The sequence below is a fragment of the Camelus ferus genome, chromosome 26, assembly GCF_009834535.1.
Source record: "Camelus ferus isolate YT-003-E chromosome 26, BCGSAC_Cfer_1.0, whole genome shotgun sequence".
Classification (NCBI taxonomy): Eukaryota; Metazoa; Chordata; class Mammalia; order Artiodactyla; family Camelidae; genus Camelus; species Camelus ferus.
Window position 1 is genome coordinate 5,222,341 of NC_045721.1, and position 24,807 is coordinate 5,247,147.

The 24,807-nt window shown below is 49.8% G+C and overlaps 1 long non-coding RNA gene across 9 annotated transcripts in view; it reads left to right on the top strand.

Annotated features, from left to right (window-relative positions):
• Nucleotides 1-24,807, top strand: part of LOC116660102 — a 338,126-nt gene that overhangs the window by 69,968 nt on the left and 243,351 nt on the right. For all 9 annotated transcript variants that reach the window (XR_004315484.1, XR_004315478.1, XR_004315477.1 and 6 more), the window contains 2 exons: nucleotides 22,229-22,674; nucleotides 23,058-23,122. This is a non-coding gene — a long non-coding RNA (uncharacterized LOC116660102). The remainder of the gene's footprint in view (nucleotides 1-22,228; nucleotides 22,675-23,057; nucleotides 23,123-24,807) is intronic.

Consider the following 24,807-nt stretch of genomic DNA (forward strand, 5'->3'; position numbering starts at 1 on the left):
ACCAACACTGCCGGCACCTTGATCTTGGACTCTGGCCTCCAGAAAGGGGAGACAGTACATTTTGCTGTTTAAGCCACTCAGCTTGTGGTACTTTGTTACGACAGCCTGAGCAAATGAATACAGTAACACTAACCTGCGCATTATGGGTCTTGTCTAAATCTTGTAGTAAGCAGCTAAATGAGAGAGAGAGAGAGAGAGAGAGAGAGAGAGAGAGAGAGAGAGAAACAGGACTGGAGTCTCCTTAGAAGTGTGGTCTTGATGTCTGAGCAGGAATCCTTTTTACACCAGCAATTTGTCTGGTGCCCATGGTAAGAGGACGGGTGAAGACTCCAAGCCCCCTCCTGGTCCTAATCCCTCCCCAGGGACCCAGCCTTTCCCTCTGGATGGGGTCAGCAAAAGACAGGAAAGTTTCAGTTGTGCCTTTCAAGTCACCCTCCTCCCGGCTTCAGCTCCCCCTCCCCTGTTTCCAAGTGCCCAGCCTTGTCAGAAGAGAGGGAACCATCTGGTTAGTCCTTGTTTACTGCACACCCTGCCAGTTTGAGCTTATTAATCATATTTACCCAAGTATCTTAATTACTCCCTGTCTAGCAACTTGCTTTGCACTCAGCTGCTGACCCCCTTTTTTTATTCCTTTCTATCATTAATCATACAGCAGCGTGGGTACAGGAATTCCTGCAGCTTGGGTTTCGCTGGCACCGTTACCGCTCCCAGAGAGGAGCGGCTGGAGGTCACGGCTGGTTCCTGACAAACTTCCTAATTAATCTGCTGAAGATCAGAGGAGGACTAATAGGAGCTGAAGACTGTGTGCGGGGCCCATCCCTCTGCCTGCTGCCTGCGTGTGCGCGCGCACACGCAGTGCTGAGCTTGGCAGGAGGGAGATGGCCTGAGCCAGCCATTCAGCACAATAGCGTTCCTGCTGCTGCCACCTACCTTCCCTGTTTCGGGAGAGGAAATTCCCTCCTCTTGCTTGGAAGTTTAGAAGAGTCACCCACCCTCTGCTTCTCCCGGATGCAGCGGTGGAATAAAGTACCTTCCAGCCAACCTGCTTGTGGAAACAGAGTCTTGATCCCTGGGTTCGTGCAGGCAGGAGCTGCCTCGCGGGGTGGATTAAAGCCCTCCCCTGTGGATTCACAGATCCTCAGGATCTCGGGAGCTAATGACACTCCAGACCACAGGATGCTCCAAGGAGGCCGGGTGCGCTGCAGAAGCACTCTGCTCAACCTTATTCCCGCCGTGTCCAGGCTGACAGCTTTGCAGATGGGCATGGCACAGGAAGAAAGGACCGCAAAGCAGAGGACAGCTGAGCAGGAGAAAGACATCATTTCTGACCCATCTGGCCCTGCGCCCCTCTGGCTCCCCGATCCCGTGGGACCTCCTAGCTCTGCTCCCTGCCCCCTAGGCCCCTTCCTCTTTCCTTTGGCAGAAGGCAGGAAGTAGGAACAAGGGCCGTACCTCCTTTCTTCCCGCCGGCCGAGTCTCAGGCCGAGAGAGACACCATTAAGGGGTATAATTTGTTGATCCAGGAGCTCCTCGCGTTTCAGCGCCGAGTGGCATCGCTTTCTTTATGACCTCGTAAAGTCACAGCCGAGAGGCCGATTTGGAAAACAAACTGCCTCAGGTTGACAGATAATTAGATACAGGGGACATATTATATGCCTTTGCATATAAATGTGCTCCGAGGCGTGTTGGTTCATCTGAAGTTGAGGTTAAAGGCACGCCAGGTATTCCTGACACATCAGGACGTATATTTCCATACAGTATCGGGCGCTGTGTTGATTTTATAGCCCTTTCATCCTGGTGCTGACGGATGGGGCGTGAGCACAGCTCAGCTTGGAAGAAAGGCACTACTCTCTTACCCATGAGCCTCCGGGCCTTTTGTTTTGGGTACCGCCCGCCCCCCAAGCCCACAGCCTCTCATTTCTGGGGAACTGGCTGTTCTTTGGGCTTAGAGTCTGCAATGAATGACTAATGGTCAGAGTGCGAAAGGCCAGGCTCCATCCCCCAACTTTTTTTTTTTTTTTTTTGCATTCTAATAGGCCCAATTAATGACAGTTACAGGAGCCTTTCAAAACTGGGACAGACCCTGGTGGAATTCCATATGGGGGCAGGAGGACAGAGGTGGAAGCAGACATTTTCCAGAAGGTTCTGTGGACAGTGGGGGGCTGCAGCTGCCCAGGATGGCGGCTTGGCCGAGGCATGGATGCTGGCCTCATGGAAGCTTCCCTCTTCCCCCTCCATCCACTCTGGAGGAGCGGAGCCTGAGCCTTGGGCAAGCCGGACTGGAGGGCGAGCCTTACTTTCCCCGCTGGCTTCGGAGCACGCAGGGCTGGAACTTGCAACTCAATAGCTTAACTGAATGCCCTTGGGAGTAATTTCAATTTAAAAGTGGCATTAGAGCTGGTGGCTAGAAGAATGGCTTAGCGGGGCGTCAGCTTCCGTTTGAGCAAGTTGTTTAATCTCTTTGAGTCTGTTTTTTCATCTTCAAATGGGCATCAAAAGGAGTTCCCACCTTACTGCATTGGGAAGATTAACTTAGAGAAAACAGGCAGCAGAGCGCCTCACAAGTAGTATTTCATCCATGTTAACTATTTAATAGTCATGATTAGCAGCCTTACTCATAATAAAATCACGAGAGAAGATCCGAGAAGGGAGAGCCTCCACCCACAGAAGCGGGTGAAGGAGGTGGCCACCGAGCGGTGGGCTGGGAAGAGCTTGATTCCTGGGAGGTCTGGCTCTGCCCCTGATTAGCTGTGTGAGCTGGGACCTCTCATTCACTCTGTCCCAGTCTCAGTTTCCTCATCCGTGAAATGAGGGGCCCTCTCCTGGCTGCCGGGGCAGGAGGTCTGACCCATGCCCCACGCGGGGGGCCCGGCTGTGGAAGCCTGCCCCCTCCTCCGCCAGGCCTCTGGGCAGCCCTGCTGTCAACCTCGCCTCTGGAACAAGCCGGCGCTGTGTCCAGGCCACACAGGAGGGCTGAGGGGGCCTGTTAAGAAGACTTTGGGGAGACGGTTGAACAATTCCCAGCTTGGAATTATCCTCCTCCTTAAATCTGGCCATCATCCTGTTAGAAAAGGAGAAGGAGGGAAAGAGAGAAGAGGAGAGAAGGGACAAGAAAGGGAGCGATAATAACCCCCCAGGCCGACCCTAAGCCCTGTTGACGGAGATGAGATATACACAGAGCTGCTGTCACTTTGATGAATTGAATCCTCCATTAATTAGGATGCATCGATTTCAGGGTTGTCCGAGCAGCCAGTCCTTCTCCTCTTCCCTGCAAGTTACAGCGCAGGAGGGGACAGGACGGGGCTTGCTTTCTCTGCGTCTCACCTGATGGCTGGTTTCTCTTCCAGGCCTCATTAATTATCCCAGAACACAGCCAGCCCGCTTTTCCCCACGCCCCTTCCTCTTTTCCGCTGGCTCTTGGCGGTGGGCTATGCAGACACTCTCTGGAGGAAGGCTGCCCTCGAACCCTGCTACCTGCTGGAATGTTGTTGCCCCAGATGGTCCACTTGCTTTGAAAGGAGATGGGAGAAGGCTCGAGGTTGGATGGAAGGATGTATGTGCTGATCGCTGGGCCTGAGAGGCAATGTCAGTGATGCCTGAGAATTGGCTGGGTAGCTTGCACCCCACCCTGAGTTAGCTCGATGTCACATGGACTCTACCCACCGCTCTGCGAGGTCATCAGAACCTCAGGAGGACACGTGAGGGCCCCTGTCTTGCTGTGTGGACAGCACTCCCTCCGGAGCCTGGTCTGCCACGGCCACAGCTGGGCTGGCCAGCGGGAAGCCATCCTTATCCATCACTCCCCAGACCTCGGGCCAAGTCACTTTTGGTCCCAGGGGCTTGAGGCTCCAGCTGCCTGTAGTAGATTTTTTTCCAAAAAGATGAAGATAAGTTGTTCCGAAGGACCTGAAAAGTCAGAATCTGGGTTGAATATTCTCTCAGTACCAGTGGTTTGGCATTTTCTAATACTGGAGTAACAGGTTAAAAATGATTCAGGGGAGAAAGACATGGAAAAACCAGGATGTGTTTTTTCATTACCAGTGCAACCTACGTGTGCGTTGCCGAGGGTGTGAAACGATCCCATTGCTTCATGTGAAGTTAAGTAAGAAATAAGCTGTTAGCCAAGCTCGTCCTGGAAGTCAGGGTGGGACTCCTTCTGAAAGAAACCCGAACCCTGACCGAGGGAACCTCGAACAAAGTGATCCATCTTCACTGTACCTCTTAGCTCCCAAGGGTCCCATGACTCAGGCAAAGGGAGTGTCTCAACCTTCAGAGAGGGTTGTGTTATAAACACATGGAACAGGGTCTGGAAGGCTCTCAGATTGAGTGTTTCATCTCAAGGCTCCAGCTAAAAATCCCCGCGTGGTGAAGTGTTGAAAGCTCTCAGATACCCCACGCCTTGATTTGCCAACGTCCCCCTCCATAACCAGATGCACCCATCCCAGTACCGATACTGAAAGTGTCTGTCTGGGGTGGCCGCAGAGTTGAGTGCAGAAGGAGTTCCTTGGTTTGGGGAGGAAGGTAAACTCAGAAATGCGGAGCGGTGCCCTGAGTGTGTGCAGGACTGCAGACCCGCCGACTCTGACCCTGCCGTGGGGATTGGCTGTGTTTCTGCCCTGGCTCTCAGCTTTCCTGTCGCCCTACCTGCTAAGGCAGAATCCGTGCCCTGATCATCTGGTCCCAGCACAGAATCCCTCTGTCCCCACTGCTGTTCCGGTGTCAGGGGGTCTCGTGTGGCCGTCGTGCTGAGGTTCCTGCCCCTGGAGAACTGGTGCTTTCTTCTGTTCCCATGCCAAGGGGATCTGCAGGGTAGAGGTGACGTTTTTCTTACCAGATTGGGTGAGTCAGAAAGGATGCGGTGGGGAGAGGGAGGAGAGGGAAGGGGAGGGGAGGAGGGAGCAAGAAAAAAGAGGAAAAAGATAACAGGAAATGGAGATGGGAAACACCAGGGAGATTCACAAGGGATGGAGGCAGGCAGAGAGACGAGGAGGAAACCGAGAAGAGACACAAAGATGAAATCCCCAAAGAGGAAGTGAGCATGTGGGCAGGAGGTGGAGAAGACACAGGAGACAGGAGTGGAGAGCGAGGGGGCGGGCCAGGCTGGGGAGAGAGAGGAAGCCAGGGGAAGGAAGAGGAGAGAGACACATAAGGGAGGTGCCAGGAAGAGACGGGGAGAGGGAGGCGGGAGGGGAGAGGCTGGTGATGGAGGAAGAGGGGAGAGCAGGCAGGGGGTGGGGGATGGGAGGGGGGCCAGAAAGTGCTGCGCTGCGTGGATTATTGTGTGTTTGTCATCTGGAATGGTATAAGCTGTAGGTACAGCATCCCCTGCATGATTTATGGTCCCTGTCAGGCAGGGAGCGCGCTTTGTCCGCTGTAGCGTGGAGGATGAATGCGCTGCTGTCATCCCGGCCTGGCCAGCCTTTCTCTCTCTCTGCTCCGAATGCCGGCTCCCCATTTCACGCCAGTGAACATAAACAATCTTTTGTAAACCTGACAGTCACACTTGCTTCTTTGGAAACATAAAGCAGAAATGTATGACTCGGTTTTCATTACCCAATTTCCTACGCGATAGAAAAACACTCAGGAAAGACATGTAAGTGGTCACGAAACCTAGGAAATTGGAAGTGTCCTGGAAGGGGGGGAAAAGGAGGTGGGTGTGGAGGAGGGGAGGCTGGGCAGGAAGGAGCCGGTGAGGACAGGGGATGGTGTGTCCAACCCGCCACATCCTTCCCAGAAAACGCTGTCTGATAAACTGGGCCATCCAGACACATCATTATATTGCATTTCTGAATAATAGACATTTCCTGCTTGAAGTGTTGCTTTTTCTCCCCCCTCCTTTTAACCCCGAATGCAGTAACGAAACAGTCTGGAGATCAAAGCTGGCTGATAATGTTGCTTTGGTTTTTTTTCTCCTCTTCTTTTCTTTCTTTTTTTTTTTTCCCCCTACTAGCCATTCGGCAAATTCCACCAAGTCAAAAGTGTAAGTTATTTTTTAAGAGCTGTTGGGTGCAGATTGTAGTGATTTCGTAGCTGGAGCATCTCAGCCAGGAAAGGAGAAGTATCCCTGACGCCTGGAGTGTTGCTGGGGCCAGAAAAGGTGAAGGTCGCCTGTCAGGACAGAGCCGGGACACGCTGAGACCTGGCCCAGAAGCCACTGGCCACCTTCCCTGGCCACCTTCCCTGGCCCCTCTGCGGAGATGATGCCTCCTCTTCCTGCCTTCGGTTATATCCAGCCGCAGCCTCGTGCCTGGCCGGGGGAGGGCAGGTGCTCAGCGCGGCTCTGGTTCTTTCCATTGTGCTGGGCCTCTGACCGGGAAGGCCTGGACTGACAGTGACCGGTGAGGTCACTTCAGCTTCACTTCATGGACTTTGTGGATCTGGGACTTGAGAGCTATTTTGTTAATTACTGTAATCATTTTTTTTTTCCTCCCAGATTCTTTCAGATCAAAATCTCTGAGAGGCCCTTAGTGAATTGCTTCAGTTTGGGTGTTTGTTTTGGGATGGAAAAGGGCCTTTGCTGCATCCACTTGAGAGCTGGCCAGGAACGACACCGCAGGGCCACTCCAGCCTTGTTCACTGACCTGGAGACCCAGGGAAGTCCCTCCGCTTCCTTGAATCTCAGCTTTTCCAGAAAGACAGACACTCTGTCTACACACCAAACACATACACACATGCATATACAAAAACGTACACAAATATTAGAACGCAGTTTCAAGGACTGGAATTCTACACATGCCAAAGAGTTTTTGAATCCCTCCTATGTGTCCAACACTATGCTAGGTTCTATAAAATGTGTGCCCTCGAAGTGATTTTTGTTTAACTGGGAAGTTTCCAGTACACGGATACCTGTATGGCGGTAGAGAGCTTGGCCAGAAAGACCTGCTTTCAGCCTGCGTGGGGCATCCCTCTGTCTCTGTCCTCTCTCCCACCCCACCCATGCCCAAGCTTTATTCATTCTTCTTTCAAGATCATACTCTCATTGGCCTCCTCCATAACCAGCCCCCCTGCCCTCTCCAACCCACGGGGAGTGGTCTGTTTCCCCTGAATGTATTATCGTGTGTTCCGCCTTGATGGTAATTTATCACACACTGTCTGTGCCAGTTGTCACATGGCTTTTGAGTCTTTATATGTAATATCTTGAGTGGCTGAGATTTTACTCACGCCTTATCCCTCTGAGTAGCCCCTAACATCAGTGTGGGGATTTGCTATGTAATACACTCAAACTTTTGGAAAACGTATACATTGCAAGACTTTTTCAGATTTCCCAATCTGCCCCAATTTATAAAGACATGTGTGGGTTAGATTTCTGACTTTTTCCCCTAAGAACATGTCTATCAGGAGTCGTGTTCATTTAAGAAAACATTACCATTTAAACATCTTTTTAACTCATTCAATGGCCATTGATTTTTCACAATGAAACCTAGTTTTATTATTTCCAAAGAATTACAGCGTACATGGTGAGTGTTAAGATGAAGAACCCAGCATGGAGATTTGGGTGCTGGGGAGATTTGGGTTTGGCTCACACACTGGCTGAATTCTGAATTGCTCTCTGCTACTAGCCTTTCAACATCACGATTCTTGTTTGTGAAACTTAATAAGTTTTCTTTTCTGATTATGGGACTTCGGGTTAATCCACAAATTGAAAAACTCACCAAGAATGGAAAAATCTACCAAGCGTCTGCATGGTTGGTGCCAACATCTGTTGATTATTTGAAACCTAAGGGCAGCCTTAGTGAACTCTTGTTTACTCCTTACGCCCACCCAGGGGTCCTCAGGGTTTCTTACCTGTCATCCAAGGAGGCACCACTATGTCATGAAAATACTTAGGCTTTGACTCCAGACCTGGTTTCAAATCCCATTTCCATCATTTCACTAGCTATGTTGTCTAAGGCAAATAACTTCTTTGAAGCTCAGTTTTCTCATCTGTAAAATGGGCAAGGTAATGATCACCCCCACCCCCCAGTGGCGTCGTCATGAGGATTAAGTCTACCATGACTATCACATAGTAGGTACTTAATCAATGCTCATTCCTTTTTTCCCTCCATCATGCCCTTCAAATGTATCCCCCTCATTTCATGGCATTCAAAATACGGGACTTAAAAAAAACTCACTGCTGGCAATACTTAGGGAGGAAGCAGACAGGCAGCTGGCTGAGCACTCCTAACCAGGATATGTAGACCCTGACGCGGACTCGGATTTCTCTGGGCCTCCAGAGGAGCCCTTCCTCTGTTATTGTTAGGCGTGTGCGTTGGACAAACAAAGTAAGCACAATGAGATGAATTTAATACCTGCCAGGCAGCAGAACAAATGTCGTTGATCTGGGTGAAACTATATAAAAAGCAGGAAAGTGGATCTAATTTGGTCCTATGGCGATTTATAATCCTTTTGCCTCACTAGGTAATTTTCACGAGGAAAGATGTTCTTTTGCCTCCTGGGTGGGAGGGAGTAAGGCACCTTCGGTTTTTTTTTTTTTTTTTTAAATGAAGTACAGTCAGTTACAATGTGTCAATTTCTGGTGTACAGCCCAATGTCCTAGTCATGCATGTACATACATTTATTTGTTTCATATCCTTTTTCATTAAAAGTTACTACAAGATATTGACTATGGTTCCCTGTGCTATACAGAAGAAATTTTTAAAATCTATTTTTATATATAGTGGCTAACGTTTGTAAATCTCAAACTCACAAATCTATCCCTTCCCAACCCCTTTCCCCTGGTAACCTTAAGATTGTTTACTATGTGAGTCTGTTTCTGTTTTGTAGATGAGTTCATTAGTGTCCTCTTTTTTCTTTTTCTTTTTTTTTAGATTCCACATGAGTGATGTCATATGGTATTTTTCTTTCTCTTTCTAGCTTACTTCACTTAGAATGAGGATCTGTAGGTCCATCCATGTTGCTGCAAATGGCATTATTTTATTCTTTTTTTATGGCTGAGTAGTATTCCTTTGTATAAACAGGGCCATGTGATCAGGATAGAGCCTCAGAAGTGAGGCTGTCACATGCCCCACTTCTGAGGAATTGGAGGAGTAATAATCACAGAGGGAGGAGTTGGGAACATAGTTGGACTTCATATTAGGAGCATCTGATGTATGAAAACCTCTCACCTCTCACCTCTAAACCATCCCCCCCATACAAATAAAATAAAAGGATGGTAATTGTTTATACAGCAGACAAAGAACTCCCTCCCTTTAACGATTCTTAGAAGTAGTCATCTTCCTGAGCGAGTGTGCAGGATAATTTACACCAACTGAACAGGTCTTTGCATCTTATGGGAGGACTTGGGAAGAGAGAAAGATGACATTGGAGCGCAGTGTTTTAAGGCTTTAAGGTGATAGATTTCATTCCCAACTACCAAAAAGAGAGGGCGTTTGCTTTGAGGAACTTTTAGATGGTAATAACACCAGCATGTTTCAACTGGTTGGCAGCCTAGATCTTCTTTAAGATTCCGTCTAGGGGATTAGAAAAGAGATTTGTGTAGCTATTTCAGCCGCACTTGTCATTTCCCAACTCTGAAGTTAACGGGTCTGGGAGAGTGCCCCGTGGGCTCAGTGCTTGGGGTGGGAAGGCCCAGATCAGCAACCCCAGGAGAGTCAAGCTTCTTCCTCTCAGTAGGACAGAAGGGGAAGCGGGGCTGATGTGAACAAACCACCACGAGGTGTGGTCTTTGGTTCTAATCTTGCTTGGAACACTGAGGCATCTCATCTTCTGTGTTAGTTATCTGTTTGTGGGTAAGACATCTGCCCAAAGCTTAGTGGTTATTATCTCACAGTCTCTGTAGAACAGGAATTTGGAAATAGCTTATGTGGGTGGTTCTGGCTCTGGCTGTCTTCGAGGCTGCAGTCAGGACATTGGCTGAGGCTCCAGTCATCTGAAGGCTTGACCGGGGCTGGGGGAGTCCTTCCTGAGTTGGCTCAGATGCTCACCTGTCCTCAGCCCTTTACCACACGGACCCTCCACAAATGTGCTTGGACTTCTTTACCCCATGGTGCTGGCTTCCCCAAGAGCAGGTGACCCAAGATTGCCACAGTGTCTTTTATAACATAATTCTGGGAGTAACATGCCATCAATTCTGCCACATTTTGTTTGTTAAAAGTGAGTTGCTATGTCCAGCTTACTCTCAAGGGAAGGAAAATTAATGTTGACTCTTTGAAGGGCTCTGTATGAGGAGTCTGTGGACATGTTATTAAAAAAACCTATATCTTCCTATCTCTATTCCCATATATTAATTCAAAAATCATATATTTGAACCTTTTTTCCATTCCTGAACATTTCCATTTTCACACTATAAAATTACCAACATGTGATGTTGAAATTGAATGAGATGATAAAATACAGAGATGTGCTTTTACAGATATTTATTAAGTATGTAAAACCAAACAATATAAAAGCTTTGTTTTGAATATTTTCTCTGTATGATTCTTTTGCATGAGTTACACCAGGCTAGGCCCCTCCCTTACCTTACAGATTTTCTTTATAGGATTTCTTCATTGCTCCAGAGACCTTCCATTTGCGTTCAAATTTATGGTCATTTATTTGGGAAACACGTAAGAAATTCGTCTGCCAGCTCAATGAGGTGGTTCGATGGGAGTTTTTAAGTAGAAAATAATGGGGGAGGTGCAGTTTCCACAACAGAACCTCCTTCTCCTTCTTTGCATCAGGGACCCCTGCTCTAAATGCAGTCCCGACTGAGTCAGCTAAGATGCCACCCAGCTTGACTTTGGCCCACAGACCGGTGTTTCATTGAGCATCCACACTGGGATTGGTCATTTACTGGATAGTTATGAATAGCTTTTGGCCACTTAGCAGAAGGAGTTCCACACCAAGACCAGAGACTATGAACAGGCCCAAGAGTACAGGAGGGGGGCCCGTCTAAAGCTTTCCCAAGTCCCCAGTTACGTTCACTCATCCAATCATCCATTCATTCAACACATGTTTCTGAATCCCCTACTGTGTGTCAGGCATTATGCCAGAGCAAGAGACAGCAAAGAGTTTCCAAACAGGTGGGGGAAAATATTGGGCTGAGGAAGCTGGGGAAGGCCATTTCTCCCAGCAAAGAGCCAGCCACCAGGACGATGTTCAGGGGACACCAGAGGGCAGTGACTAGTCAAAGAAAGGGACCCAGGACGCTTTTTAAGACTTTTCTGCTGAGGTCCAGATGTAGGAACTGGGGTTTCAGGTGGGACCAGCTACCTGAGATAAGGGAGACATGCAGTGATCAGACCTGAGGTCAAATTAACAGCAAGTGAGACTCAAAGCTGAGTCCCTGAACTTCCTCGTTGGGACAACCTCATGGGCCTCAGGTGGGAAAGTGCCTGAAGTGGGGCAGGGCTTCCAGGAGCATCAGATTTCCTGAGTGTGGGGAGGGGGCGCTGCAGATACTGGAGCCCAGGGGACCCAATACGTCCCAGTGGCTTCCACTTGCTGGGGATTTACCTGGATGCCCTGCAAAGCAGAGGAGGAGGGAGGAAGGGGGCGTGATGAGCAGAGCAAAGCCCCGCTGGGTCAGGCAAGGATCCTGGACTGTCCCCGATGCCTCCCCTCCCAGGCCCTGCTGCTCAGTCACCTGAGGTCAGAATGAAATCCCCTCTCCTGACACAGAGACAGAGGAAGAGTCCTCGGGGAAGCAGGTGCCTGTCTTAGCAGATCAGGTTGAGGGTGTAACACTTTCCCCCTCCCCTCCCTTGGCAGAAGCTGGCTTCTCCTCAGGGGGTTCATTTTAATGTTAATGAGACTAAGAAGGTGGGCAAAGTTGTTTTCGTCTAAAAATTCCATTTCACCCTTCCTTGCTCTCTTAGCAGACCCCTCTGATGGAGATGCGCTGTGTTTAAGTCGAGCTGTGTTTGTTTTCTCTTCCTCTCTGCTCCCTCCACTTCCTGAGAGTCCTCTCCTCCTCCTCCTCCCAACTGAGCACACTGTTTCCCTCGGGCTTCATCCCCCACCCCAGCCCCGTCTGCCTTGGGGGGGCCTCTGGGCAGGCAGGGTGGAGTTTTCTGTCGACAACGCATCCAGTTGGAAGGTTCAGCCCCGCCATGCTCTCTCCCCCAAGGACACTGAGGTTCCTTCATTGTGGATGTTGGTGGTGGGTAGAAACAAAGAACGCAGACAATGGTCTCCTCTGCTGTCACATCCAGTCCGATGTTGAATTTGAGACTTTTGGGAAAACAGACCTTTGCTTGGGGGAGAAGGATGGGGATACTGTGCGTGGAACCGACGGCAGCCAGGGAGGGAACAGAATGAAAAGACGTCGAGATTCTAGTGGAGATGACGGTCATTGATTGACTCTCGGGCCCTTTGTTTCCCTCGTCTTGGGCACTGGACCACTTCATGATCTGGAGGGCAAGTGGACGCTGGACTCTGAGACCAGCCCCGTCCTTGGCAGGGATGAAATAGGAGGCTCAGGGCCGGCAGTCCTCAGCTCCAGCTCTTGGCTTTGCTTGCACTCAGTTAGAGGGCTTCTGCTTGTTTCGTTTGGTATCTCTGTTTCTTTTGCTTGTGGACCTTTCCTTTGTACTCTTGGTGCTTTGAAGGACTCCTAAACTTCTATCAAGCTCTGCTTCCATCGAGAAGCTGAATTCTGGTCTTGTCTGGTCACTGATAGAGGTAAGAGATTCCACCAAATTAAAAGACAGTAGCCATGTATTCCAAGGGCCAGTGCATTTAGACACACTATATGGTATGTGCTTTACCCGTGAGAGAAGATGGGGAAAGGCAACCCCTCTGCTAGAGAATTAGGCCATCTTGCAGAAGGCAGCAACAGAACTTAGATTCCCTACGTCCTCCCATCCTTGTGCTAGCCCAGGAGAAATATGCTTTACCAGCTCTCTGATGGCTTATGTTAGGCTGGAAATTAAGACAGCATGTTCATCAGAATGACAGAAATCAGGACCCCGTAGTGCCCAGCATTATGATTTTGTCACATGGCCATGGACTTAGCCCTGGAAGTCTCCTTACAACGTCATTACGATGAACTGGAAACCACCAGCTTTCCCTTTACCTCCTGACCCGCTTTGCTCCCAACACGCCTGCCACAGGCACCTTGCTTCGGCCATGCCAGCTTCCTCCCTGTGCTGAGCTTGGGCTCTTCCTGCTCCCTTTCTCCGCAAGGCTCATGGCTCCCCCACCCCCACCACTGACAAGGCTCCTATTCCTCACTTCCCACGTCTTTCTTCAAATGTCACCTTCCCAGGGGGACTCTCCTGACCGTACCATCTCACCTCTGTCCCAGGTCTACAAGTCTCCATCCTTTCCCCCAGCTTAGTGTTCTTCATGGCTCTTAGGATTACATGTCGTTAGCACATCCTTTGTTTGCTTATTGCCTGTTCTCTTCCCTAGGATGTAAGCTCAGATAAAGGGTAAGTTCATTACTGTGTAGAGCACGGAGCTGCCCTGGCCCACGGAAAATGAAAAATAGATGTGAAAATAAAAAATGAATGAGAGGCTGAGATGAATGAAGTGTCTGGTCCACCTTCCACCGTCCATGGCATCCGGGGCAGATTCTGGCTTCTGCTCAAATACCTTTAGGAACAGTGAACTCGGCAACATCAATGGTTGGTTGGGAGCCCCAGCTGTTACCAAGGTCACCGTGTGGCAGTGAGGTGTGGTGGGAGGAGCGCCAGGCTCTCTTTTTCCAATAAGACGAGCCAGGGGACAAGCCTAGGAAAAAGCAGCAGGCTGTGAATCCCAGAGTCTGCCCGGCTCCTGCCGTCCAGTTCCCATGGGATGTCACGATGCATCTCATCTCTCCGGCTTCAGCTTTCTCTTCTGAAGAACAGAGTTGTGTAGACATGTTAGAAACAGGATCCCATGAACAGAACCAAAGCCTGCAAAGAAGGAGTCTGTCAGAAGTAAAGCAGTAATGTTGTTTAGCCTGAATAGGGGATCGTACTAGTGTCTCACCTTTGTGTGTGTGTGTGTGTGTGTGTGTGAGCACATAGGTGTGTATCTCAAACTAGACTGAAATCTCCACTTGGCCAGGGGCCTGTATCTTTCCAGCACTCCACAGAACCTGTGCGGAGAACTGGACCAGGTCAAAAGGTTGGTAACTGACTTCACAGAAGCACAAGAATAGCTGAGCATTTATGGAAAGCCTTTCTCGAAGGAGCTCTCCGCACTCCGCAGATAATGGGGTTATTTATCCCTGGAGCATCTCGGTGAGGCGGTTCCAGGATAGGGGTGACCACACTTATGGAGCAAATAATGTCAAGGACAGCATGCAGCTAAGCTAGCCTTTAAGTCTGGGGCTCAGAGGAGACGGGATGGGCCCAAGGCCACCAAGTGAGTTGGGCTGAGGACATGCGTTTGTGTGCCGGTGAGGTGACTGTTCCCAGCACTGCTGCTCCCAAGGCCTGGCTGCATGTCCCTGGGCTGGCATGGGCCTTCCACATGCACGTCCCAACGCATACTCCATGGGATGTCAGAGATGTTCTTATTAAGCTCTGGCCTAGAAGGTTCTGGAAATATTGGGTTTCACAGTTAAGTAGGTTTCATCATTGTAGGGCTTTGTAGACACTGAAACAATCCACTTTGTATTGTCACCTTCCAAGAGGCATCTCCACTACGCACGGTTTCTCAAATTTAATCCTTGGAAACTTCCTTCCCTGGGACCTGAATGGAAATGCTTGATTTTTTAATATCTGGCACCAGAACTTCCCTTGTGGGAGGGGATACCTAAGTTTGGGGAGAATCCTGGCAAGCCGGCTTGGGATGCAGGTGACTCTGTAAGTATGACTGTCATTGGATGCTGGGACCTCAAGAGGAAAGATGCACAAGACAGTGGGAAGAATGGACTGTTTTTGTTCCTGAGAGGGAGGACGAAAGAGAGGAGGAGAAGAGAGGGAGTGGATAAAAGAGAGAAGCAAGGAGGAGAAGAGCTAGGGATGGGTGGAGTCAAGGTGCAGTGTTGCGCCAGGGTGATGGATGAACAAAGGACATTTATAAGATGCTCACCGCCTCACTTGAAGTTCTTGGAGCAGCAGCTTTTTTCTGTAAAGACCCTGATAGTAAATATTTAAGGCTTTGGGGGTCAGATGGTCTCTGTTACAACTACTGAACTGCCTTTGCAGTGTCAAAGCACCATAGACAATATAAAAATGAATGAACATGGCCGTGTCTCAATAAACCTTTATTAATGAACACTGAAACTTGCATTCTGGAAAATTTTCCATATGTCACAAGATGTTATTCTTCTTTTGATCTTTTTCCCCAATCATTTGAAAATGCAAAAACCATTCTGACCTCCAGGGCTGTACAAAAATAGGCAGTGGGCCAGATTTGGGCTAAGGCGGTCGTGTGCCAACCTCTGGGCTCATTCCTGGGAGGGGAAAGGGGAGTGGTGGCGAGAAAGGGCCCCTGGAGGATCTGAGGACAAAGGAAAGCGGAGGACAGTGAGGGCCACATGGCTGCATCCTGAGCCGGGGACCCACGCTGCGAGGGGAGTCATTCAGAACCCAGGTGCAACGTTCGACCCCCTTAGACCTCTGCTGTTAATAGAAGAGCTTTTGCAAGGACAGCGTTAACAAGCACTGGCTTTCCCTTCTTCCAGCTCCCCACTCCCACCCCAGACCTGGTGGTAATGAAAACACGTTTACATCAACACAGAGGTCATGGTCACACTGCCACCCTCGTGCTAAAGCATTTCCGAATACTAATAGTTTTCCTTTAATGCAAAATCTGCGTTGTGTGGGAGAGCTTAAGGTGACCTCAAAACACCACTGGAAACTGCACATCTTCATAAATAAAAAATCATTCTGCGGGCTAAATTACACTGATGTTCATCCACGTTGGACCAGGGGAAACACGAAGTTTGCAGTTGTAGCTGAATGTGAATCTTAGGGAACCCATGGTGTGGCCACTGGTTCAATGTCACCCCCCTAGGCCAGCAGCCCCGCCAGCCCCTACCCCTGACCCCAGCCCTGCTGGAGGAAATCTCTCACCAGGCACAGAGGGCAACACTCATGGGTGTTCATTTCAAGGGCTCACTTGGGCAATAGCTTGTGGCCACTGTTCTTTTTTAAAAACATTTTTCTTTGGAGGGGGAGGTAATTAGGTTTATTTATTGATTTAATTAGGTTTATTTATTTCTTTATAACAGAGGTGCTGGGGATTGAACCCAGGACCTCACGCATGCTAAGCACGCACTCTAACGTGGCCGCTGTTTTTAAGGACTAACTACTCAGCATGCCCTTGGCCACACGAGGGCAGGTGTTTTGTCGATGCTAATGACCGTGTGAACAAAAAGGTCTTAGAGAATGTCTAGTCTAAGTGTTTTTAAACATTCAAAACTAATTTTTTTATCAGTAGAATCTCATGCACATCATCACATTTACGTGGAATCTCAACACATCATAACTAAAAAGGGGGTCAGGACACCCCCCCTCACATGGTAGGCCCTGAGGCATCCCAGGGTTTTGCATCATGAATATGAGCTTCATTTTATAAAGCAAGAAGGTGAGGCCCAGAGAGATTAAATGACTTTCCCCAGAGCGCGCAGCACTGGCTAGAACCAGCTCCTTCCTAGGTCAGCACTCAGATCCCTGTCCCTCCACAAGGCAGTCTCGCATCAGCATTTTCTGGAGATGACCCCCCACTGTGGGCACAGACCCTCCCATGCCGGCCAACAGCCCTTGATCTCCAGTAGGGACAGCTTGGTGAAACGGAACTAGCCTTGGATGAGAGGAGAGCCACCTGGGTTTGAGTCCCTGTTGCCGTGGACCAGCTCCATGACCTCACAGAAGTAACCTCCCACCCTTAGCTCTGGCTTCGTCCTGTGCAAACTACGAATAATCATCAGATCTGTTACAAAGATCTTGCAAAAGGAGTAAGTGAAAGCATTTTGGGAGAGGCTATATTTAAGAGTGTGATTAGGGCTGTTCTAGGCAGGCATTGGGGGCCACCCTAAGGAGACCCCCAGCCTGTGCTTGTGCAAACGGGAACCATGTGGGATTTTCAGCCAGCTCTACAGCACACTCAGCACCTAAGGATGGGCTCTTTGGGGCTGGCAAAAAATCCAGCTGCATTTCAATCCTTGCTGTGTGTCTGCTTCTCTGGTGCCAAATGTATCTCCCATCGGCCATCCATCCAGGCAACGGGGAAGGAGAGAAGGGTTTTTCCTGACCCTCTGGTTCCTGGGCTGCATTCAAGAGTTATGGGCTTTTGCTCCCCCAAGAAAAAAACATTATTCTCAGCCTTCGAGGGTGAGGATTCCTGCGTGTAACAAGACTGAATGATGCCTTTTCTCTCTCTCTCATACTGGAATTTAAGAGGACCCCAGAGCAGCCGAGTTTATTAGGGCCCATAAGAACCGTACCATTACCAGGACACCCACAGCCATAAACCTCTACCTTGAAGTTTGCAACAAATCCTGAAATGGAGAACTAGGACGAGCTCTTGTCTCTGTCAGCAGAAAAAAATAAAATAAAATAAAGGGAGAAATGCAAACTCAAGCAGAAAAAGAGACCTGAGAACGAAAGGCAGGAAGAATGGGAGAGATCAACAGTAACCGTGATGCTGTGAGTGGTGGTGAAAGTAGGAATCATGACAAAAAAGCGCGTGGTGTGTCCACATCTCCCCCCAAATGCCTGGGGACGTCACCTAGGTGATGGGGGCGCCCAGCTGGTACGGGGAGTAGGGGTGGGGCAACGAGAGAGGAAGACAAGCACATACATACACAACACGTATATGCACACAGTGTACTCACACAATGCACACACAGGCATGCACAATGCACACACATGTACACAGATACACACATGCACACACAGGCACTCACGCACACAGATACACAGTGCACATGCATGCTCAGGGTACACAAATGCACACACAGCCAAATAGAGGGGAGGATAGAAGCTGCATGGAAGGAATTAGGACCCAGGTAAATAATAAAAACATCCTGGGGCCTCTGTGCTGCTACACTGACGAAAGGGTCGTTTGGAGCAAGGTCTGTGGTGAAGGAGTGGATGCTTGCTCCGTTAGCCTTCGGTGCTGCTGGGATGGCCAGACTGACTCTCCCCTGAAAACCTGGAGCTGCTTTATAGCTGCACAAAGGCTTTATCCTGAGTAGAAAAGAGCAGCACAAATTAGCAGCAGCAATGGAATTCGGGCGGAGCCAGGAAGTGGATCTTAGAGGACCAGAGCCTTCTACTGGGTGGGAGGGACAGAGAGCCTGTCTGTAAACAGCGTGGGGCGAGCACTCCCCTGTGGGGCCCACGCCCCACTTCTCCGCACGGCAAACCCTGTTAGTTGCTAATACAAAACCCATTCCTTTCTCCTTCTTGGGAAACAGAGCCCCATTTTTATTTGGAGTGAGGATCGGTCCACCTCATCTCCCAGCTGTTTGGTGGTTATTTGAGACAATTTTGGTCAATAAGACAAATACCTAGGTTTTCTGGGGGTTTCTGGGAAAACTTTGGCTTTCCTGATAACAGGGGTACAAAAGGCGAGAGTCATTCTTTCCGCTCTATTCTTCCTTTGAATGCGGTCATGATGTCTGGAGCTGCAGTAGCCATCTTGTGACCACAGTCACAGAGGGCAAAAGCCAACGCCCTAAAGATTATAAGACAAACATTCAGAAGACCGAGCCAGCACCTCCCCACCTCTAGACTTCTGTTACATAAGAAAAATAAACACTTCTTTGTTTAAGTCACTGTGAGTTGGGCTTTTTGGTCCTTGCAGCCAAACTCAGTCATAACTGGTACATTCAGGTAGAAAGGACTTGACACTTTTTTGTTTTTTTAACTTCCAACCTTCCTGCTGCCCCTTTGTAGCTCATGAGACCGATTTGCCAAAGTATTAGGTAACCTCCACATTCCTGATGGTGTGAAACAGAGCGTCTTGGGCTGGGAGAGGACAAAGAACAGCACTGGGGCCCTGGGCTGAGTCTGAGCTCTCCAGCTGCCTGTCCCAGCCCACCTTGGTGCCAGGAACCCTTTCCTCCTCCCCTGGCCCTGCCTCCCACCCGGCCAGGATCCCTGCTCTCTCTGGTCTACACTTCGAGCCTGCCTCTTTGACCCCATCTCAGATCTAGAACGGGTTAAACTTTTTATTGATTTATTTTTCTTTTTGCGAGTATGTAGGGAGGAAGAAGAGGGAAAATAAATTATACATCTCCCAAGATACGATCTGTAGTTAATTCTTAATTAGGACTGACAGATGCTTCCCCCATAATCCTATTCCCAACATGTTCTGTTTGCTTTGTTTGGTGCTGGAAGATATATGGTGACACACTAATGACCTTTCTAAGCTTGTCCTGGAAGTGTTATTGGCATTCTAATGATTTATTGCATGTTCCAGTTGATTACAGGGCCATTTGTCAACATTTTATTTCTCTCTCCATAAACCTGTCTCCTGCGTCACCGCCATCCACTGGCATGAAATTTAAACAAATACAGTAGAGAGCTCTTAGTCGACTCTGCTTTCTCTTGGAGCCTCTGGAGCAAACCCATTGTGGCCAAGAGAGGGCTTTTTATGACCAATGCTACCGTGGCTCTCCTGGGACAGGAGCTGGTCTCTGGGTGTGAGTCTATTGATTTGTAATTCCTCGGGTTGGGAATTTTTTTTTTTTTTTAAAGCAGAAACAGCCAGTGTCCCAATGACTCTGGGTTTCTGTGCGGTCATTTTGTGCCTGTTGGCATGCAAGAGCGCACTTGGCTGGAAAAGGAGGTGCTGGCTGGTCTTAACCAGTCAGTCTGGCAGATTTACCCCTTGACTCCTTACAACCGTGGACTCACTGCACAGGTGACAGGGCTGAGCAACCCGGGTAGTGGGGGGACATTCAGGGAGAATGTGAGTCACGCCATCACAGCACGAGGGCTCGAGCCGTCCCCAACTCATGGGGTGACCTTGGGCCGAGCCCGTCTCCTCCTCAGCTTCGTTCTTGACGTTATTTATTACATGAGTCCGGTCACCCCTGTCCTGGAACAGCCTCACCGAGATGCTCCAAGGATAAATAAGCCCATTATCTGCAGAGTGCGGAGAGCTCCTTCGAGAAAGGCTTTCCATAAACGCTCAGCTATTCTCGTGTCTCTGTGAAGTCGGTTATCAACCTCGGGAGCTGGTTCATAAGACCCGGCGGCTGCGGGGAGCAGCCAGGTGAAAGGGACGGAAGATGCTGCCCCCTTCCAGTTTCCGTTTGGGGCGGCACGTTTGCCCCGCTGCGTTCGCACTTGCGCGCACACCTACCGGAGGGCACTTTTTCAAGGTAAACACTCAGTCTGAACATTCAGTCTGAACAATGCTAGGACTTAGCTTCCCTCAGATTCCAGCATCTCCAGGACACTTTTATCCTGGTCCACAACACTGTCTCTTTTAAGTCATGGGGCGAAGCCAGAAAGCTAACGTGTTTCCAGAGGACTGCCCCCATCCCCACCATAGCTCTGCTGCAGTTTTGGTCGCCTCTGTGTTTCCAGAGAGCCCCACGCAGCATTACTGTGCTCCTAAGCTTTGCTCTTCTGGCTAATTTCCTCAGTGAGATGGTGGGACCCTCGTGGGCAGGGACTGTGTTTCGGTTACCTCTGAATCCTTCAGAGCTCAGGATGCTGCTGGCCATGAAGTGGTTGCCCGGCAAATGCCAACCGAGTGGGGATGAATGATACTGTCAGGTGGTCCCAATTCCTTTTTTCTAGGATGACTGTCCAAGGCTGGGGGCCGTGGTGGAAGGACACTTACAGCTGAGTGCTGAAGAGCCAGGTGAGAACTGGTCCCGCGGTCAGCTCTCTGGGCTACTGTGCACTGTCGGGCTGGAGGGGAAGTGAGCTTGACCCACATTCCTGGACCGCACAGTTGCTGATCTGGTGCCTGGTGGGGCAAAGAGGTATCTATGCACCCCGTGTAGCTCGTGAGCAAAACTGTTCTTTGGTTCAGCATCATACCAAGAAAGACCAACATTTGAAAATCGCAAAAGGGCAAACCCACGTCGCTGGGAAGAAAAATAGCTTACTTTTCCATGTGTCCTTCTAACACAATTGCTCTCTTCCTATGTCTGGACACAATGTGCAGAAAAGCAGGAGAGGTTAAAGCGGGCATGGAGGATGGAGATGAGGGGCAGAGTGCCACCTCCGTTCCTTTCTTGTGCAGACCCAAGGCGGGATTAGATCTGGGGAGCATCAGCTCAGGGGGAGACCCAGAGAGGAGAGATTAGCAGGGTTTTCTCTCTCTTTCTGGCGGCTAATTTCTCACCCATCTCTGGGGCCCCAGTGTGAAAGCACTGTCTCTTCAAGGATGCTTACATCACATACACCACAGCCACCGGGATACCTGCCCTCAGCTCTGTGGGGTTGACAGCAGGCTCTGGGCAAGGGGCAAGCATGAACTCTAGCCCTTGGCTGAAGAGGACAGATGGGGTGAGGAGAGGGGCTTCCCTGGAGGCTGAAGAACTCCCAACCGTGGTGCGGAGCTGCGTGTAACGTATGGCTTAATTTCCTCTCAAATTAGACACTTGATAAAAAAAGTTATTATATCTGTCAAATTGCCAGGGCATTTTATGGGTGTGATAAACTAAGAACCACTGCTTTACAAACCTTGATGGGATGTTTCAGTACCTGGAAAACAATTTTATGGCCGCCCGGGCTACTAACAAATTGCAAATACTGATTAAGCCATAAAGTTACAACAACATTAAAATATAATGAGAGGTTATTGCACGCGGGAAGGCTCTTAAGCAACAGCCACAGCTGCACTCAGCTGGCGAGGCTGGCTTATGCTCCCTCTGGCAGAGCGAGGTGGTCCCTTCAGGGCCAGACCTGAGCTCCCAGGGGAGAGCTGTTTCCTCCAGGGCGGAGCGGAGAACAGGGAGCCTCCTTCCTCACGGTGGGCTGGGAGACAGCAGACATTGCTTTGCAGATTGCATTTTGGGGGAACCCAGGACATAAGACTGGACAGAGGAGGATGCTGTGTCTGGCCCACACACCACGGCAAGGATGCGACACTCTTTCTGGAAGTGTGAATTCCTTCCTTGACCAGGGGAGGTAATTAGGTTTATTTATTTATTCATTTTTCCAGTGGAGGGACTGGGGATTGAACCCAGGACCTCGTGCATGCTAAGCACGCACTCTACCACTGAGCTATACCCTCCCCACCTTGACCCTTTGTTCTTGATGCTGATGGAGATTCTGCTCACTGTGTGTGGAATTCCCTGCTCCACGCACAGGGCACATCGAATGGTGTGTGGGCAGCTTTCACCAGGGGCAGGCGCCACGGGACATCCAAGGTCAACACGGATCTTCTGCCTCTACAGGGCTGCCGTCTAGCGAGGTGGTGGGACAGATGCACGAGAAGATAAAATCACAGAGCGGCGTTGACTAAGAGCTGGCCGAGTCATCACGCGAATTGCTTCTGCAGGGGAAGACGAGTGGTTGGCGCTCTCCCTGGCCCTCTGCCTCTCTACACCTCCCTCAAGCTGAGATTTTCTTGAGTTCCCATGTCACCCAAGGAAGCCAGAATTCTCATCTGGATCACTGGTCCCTACCTTTGGCTAAACAAGAAAGTCAGTCGAAGCTTGGGTCTCCTGAGCCCCGGAGGGGTTCCACTCGCCTCTCTCAGTCCTGGATGCCTTGCGTTGCCCAGAATGCCAGAATTTCCTTCTCCATCCTTCCCTCCAGGGCTGAGGCCATGTGTGTGGGTCCTTTCATCTTAGCCCTGACTCTGGCCTTCACCGCAGAGGCTGCCAGCTTCTCAGAAGTGGTAGGTTGATTCTTCACGGAGGGTGTCCTGTACCGAGCATGGGGGCCACAAGCTTCATAACAGGACTCACATGCTCTGCCTCCCATCCAGGGAGGACACGGAGGTGGAAGTGCACCCTGTGGTACCCAGGGATGGGAGGTGCAACTGAAAATTTTAGGGAACTCATGTAATGAGTCAGGAAGAGCAACAGCAGGAGGCCAGAGAGGGGACTCTGGAGCCAGGGGGATGGAGTTCGAATCCTGATTCAGGACTTATCAGCTGAGTGGCCCGGGGTGGGTTATGTGGCATCTTTATCATTTAGCCTTCTCTTTTTTTATCTATCTGTCTGTCTGTCTGTCTGTCTATCTATCTATCACGTTATATTTATATTATATTTATCACAGGCATACCTTGGAGTTATCGCGGGGTTGGCTCCAGACTGCAGCAATGAAGCGAGTATCGCAATAAAGTGAGTTGCACGGAGTTCTTTGTCTCTTCCCAGAGCATGTAAAAGTTACGTTTGCACTCTGCTGTAGTCTGTTAAGTGTGCAATCGCACTCTGTCTGAAAGAACAGTGTACATCCCTTAATTTAAAAAACACTTCATTGCTAAAAAATGCTACCCGTCCTCTGAGCCTTCAGCGAGTCGTAGTAGCCACGTCAAGGATCTCTGATCACAGGTCACCGTGACAAATATGATAATAATGATAAAGTTTGACATATTGCAGAAATCACCGACAGGTGACACAGAGACAGGAAGTGGGCAAATGCTGCTGGAAAAATAATACCAATGGGTGTATTCGACGCAGGCTTGCTACAAACCCGCCATGTGTAGAAAACACAATAGTTGCGAAGCACAGTAAAGTGAAGCACGGTGCAGTGAGGCCTGCCTGTGCCTGTGTATTTGTTATTTTATATTTTATATTTATACTCATTGAAATGATCTACCCATGGACTTGTGGGGAGGATTTCCTGAACGGAGATGCTCGGCGTCCTGAGCATGGGGCCTGGCACAGTGTAAACCCTCGATGATTGTCCGCACTGTCATTTATTGAGCACCTGCTATGCTTCAGACTCCATGTGTGCTTCACATGAAGTATCCCTTTAAGAGTCATAATATTCCTAATTAACACCAAATGGTATCAGCTCCATCTTATTAATGCAGAAGCTGAGTGAGGCTCGGGAAGGAACGCTTACTCACTTACAGCTAGCGGATGGCAGAGCTTGAATTCGGAACGAGGTGGCTCTGATTTCAAAGGCCTTGCTTGTGAGGCGCTCATGAAGAATAGTTCCTGGGACTCCTGGGGAACTGGGCCCTGGGGCGGACACCTGGCAAGTGGGGAGGAAGCCACGCCCATCCTGCTCCACGCGGCAGGGTCCGCACGACTCAGACTCAGGCTCCGTCGAGCAGCTCCAGCTCCTGACCGCCTGGGGGATGCTCTGGTCAAAGCCACCAGCTGTGCCCCTTGTGAAAGACGGTCCGCCTGCCTCCGCAGAGCAACTCAGGTGCTTTGCAGGGAACAACGGCTCCGTTAAAGTGGAGACATGTCAGGAGATGGCAGGCCATCCACCTTTCGTATTTGTAGGAGGAGACGGGCAGGTTTGAGGGACCGTGACAGTCCTGGAGGACAGTGTCATCTATGGAATACATGACATATTTTGGTCTTTTAGGCTATGGTTGGTGAGTATGCAATGACAGGCACTAGGACTCAGAGACTTCTTATTCAGTCATTCCCATTTATTCATAATTTATTCCTCTAAATCTGACAGTTCGTGGCTGCCTGTGAAGTACCATCGCTGTGCTCTGCGCCGGGGACCAGTGGCTGAATGAGGGAGGGTGTGTGCGCTCAGGACTGTTCATAGTGATGGGCTGTTGTGACGTCTGCCCTGTGCAGCTGTCAAACCCTATAACAAAGGGAGGTGAAGTACCAGGGACAGCAGGGAACAGGTGACCCCGAGTCAGCTTGGGAAGGGTCATCTCGGAGGCTGTGCTGAACTTCCTTGGCCAGAGAGTCAGGAAAATCCTATTCCAGTTTCTTTCCTCTTCTCTCAAGAATACCACTCCGTGGATCTAGACTGTGGAAATATTAATGATGATAATGAGCATCTGTGCAGGACGTTACCAAAGGGCCCAGCGGCCCCACCAGGCAGCTAT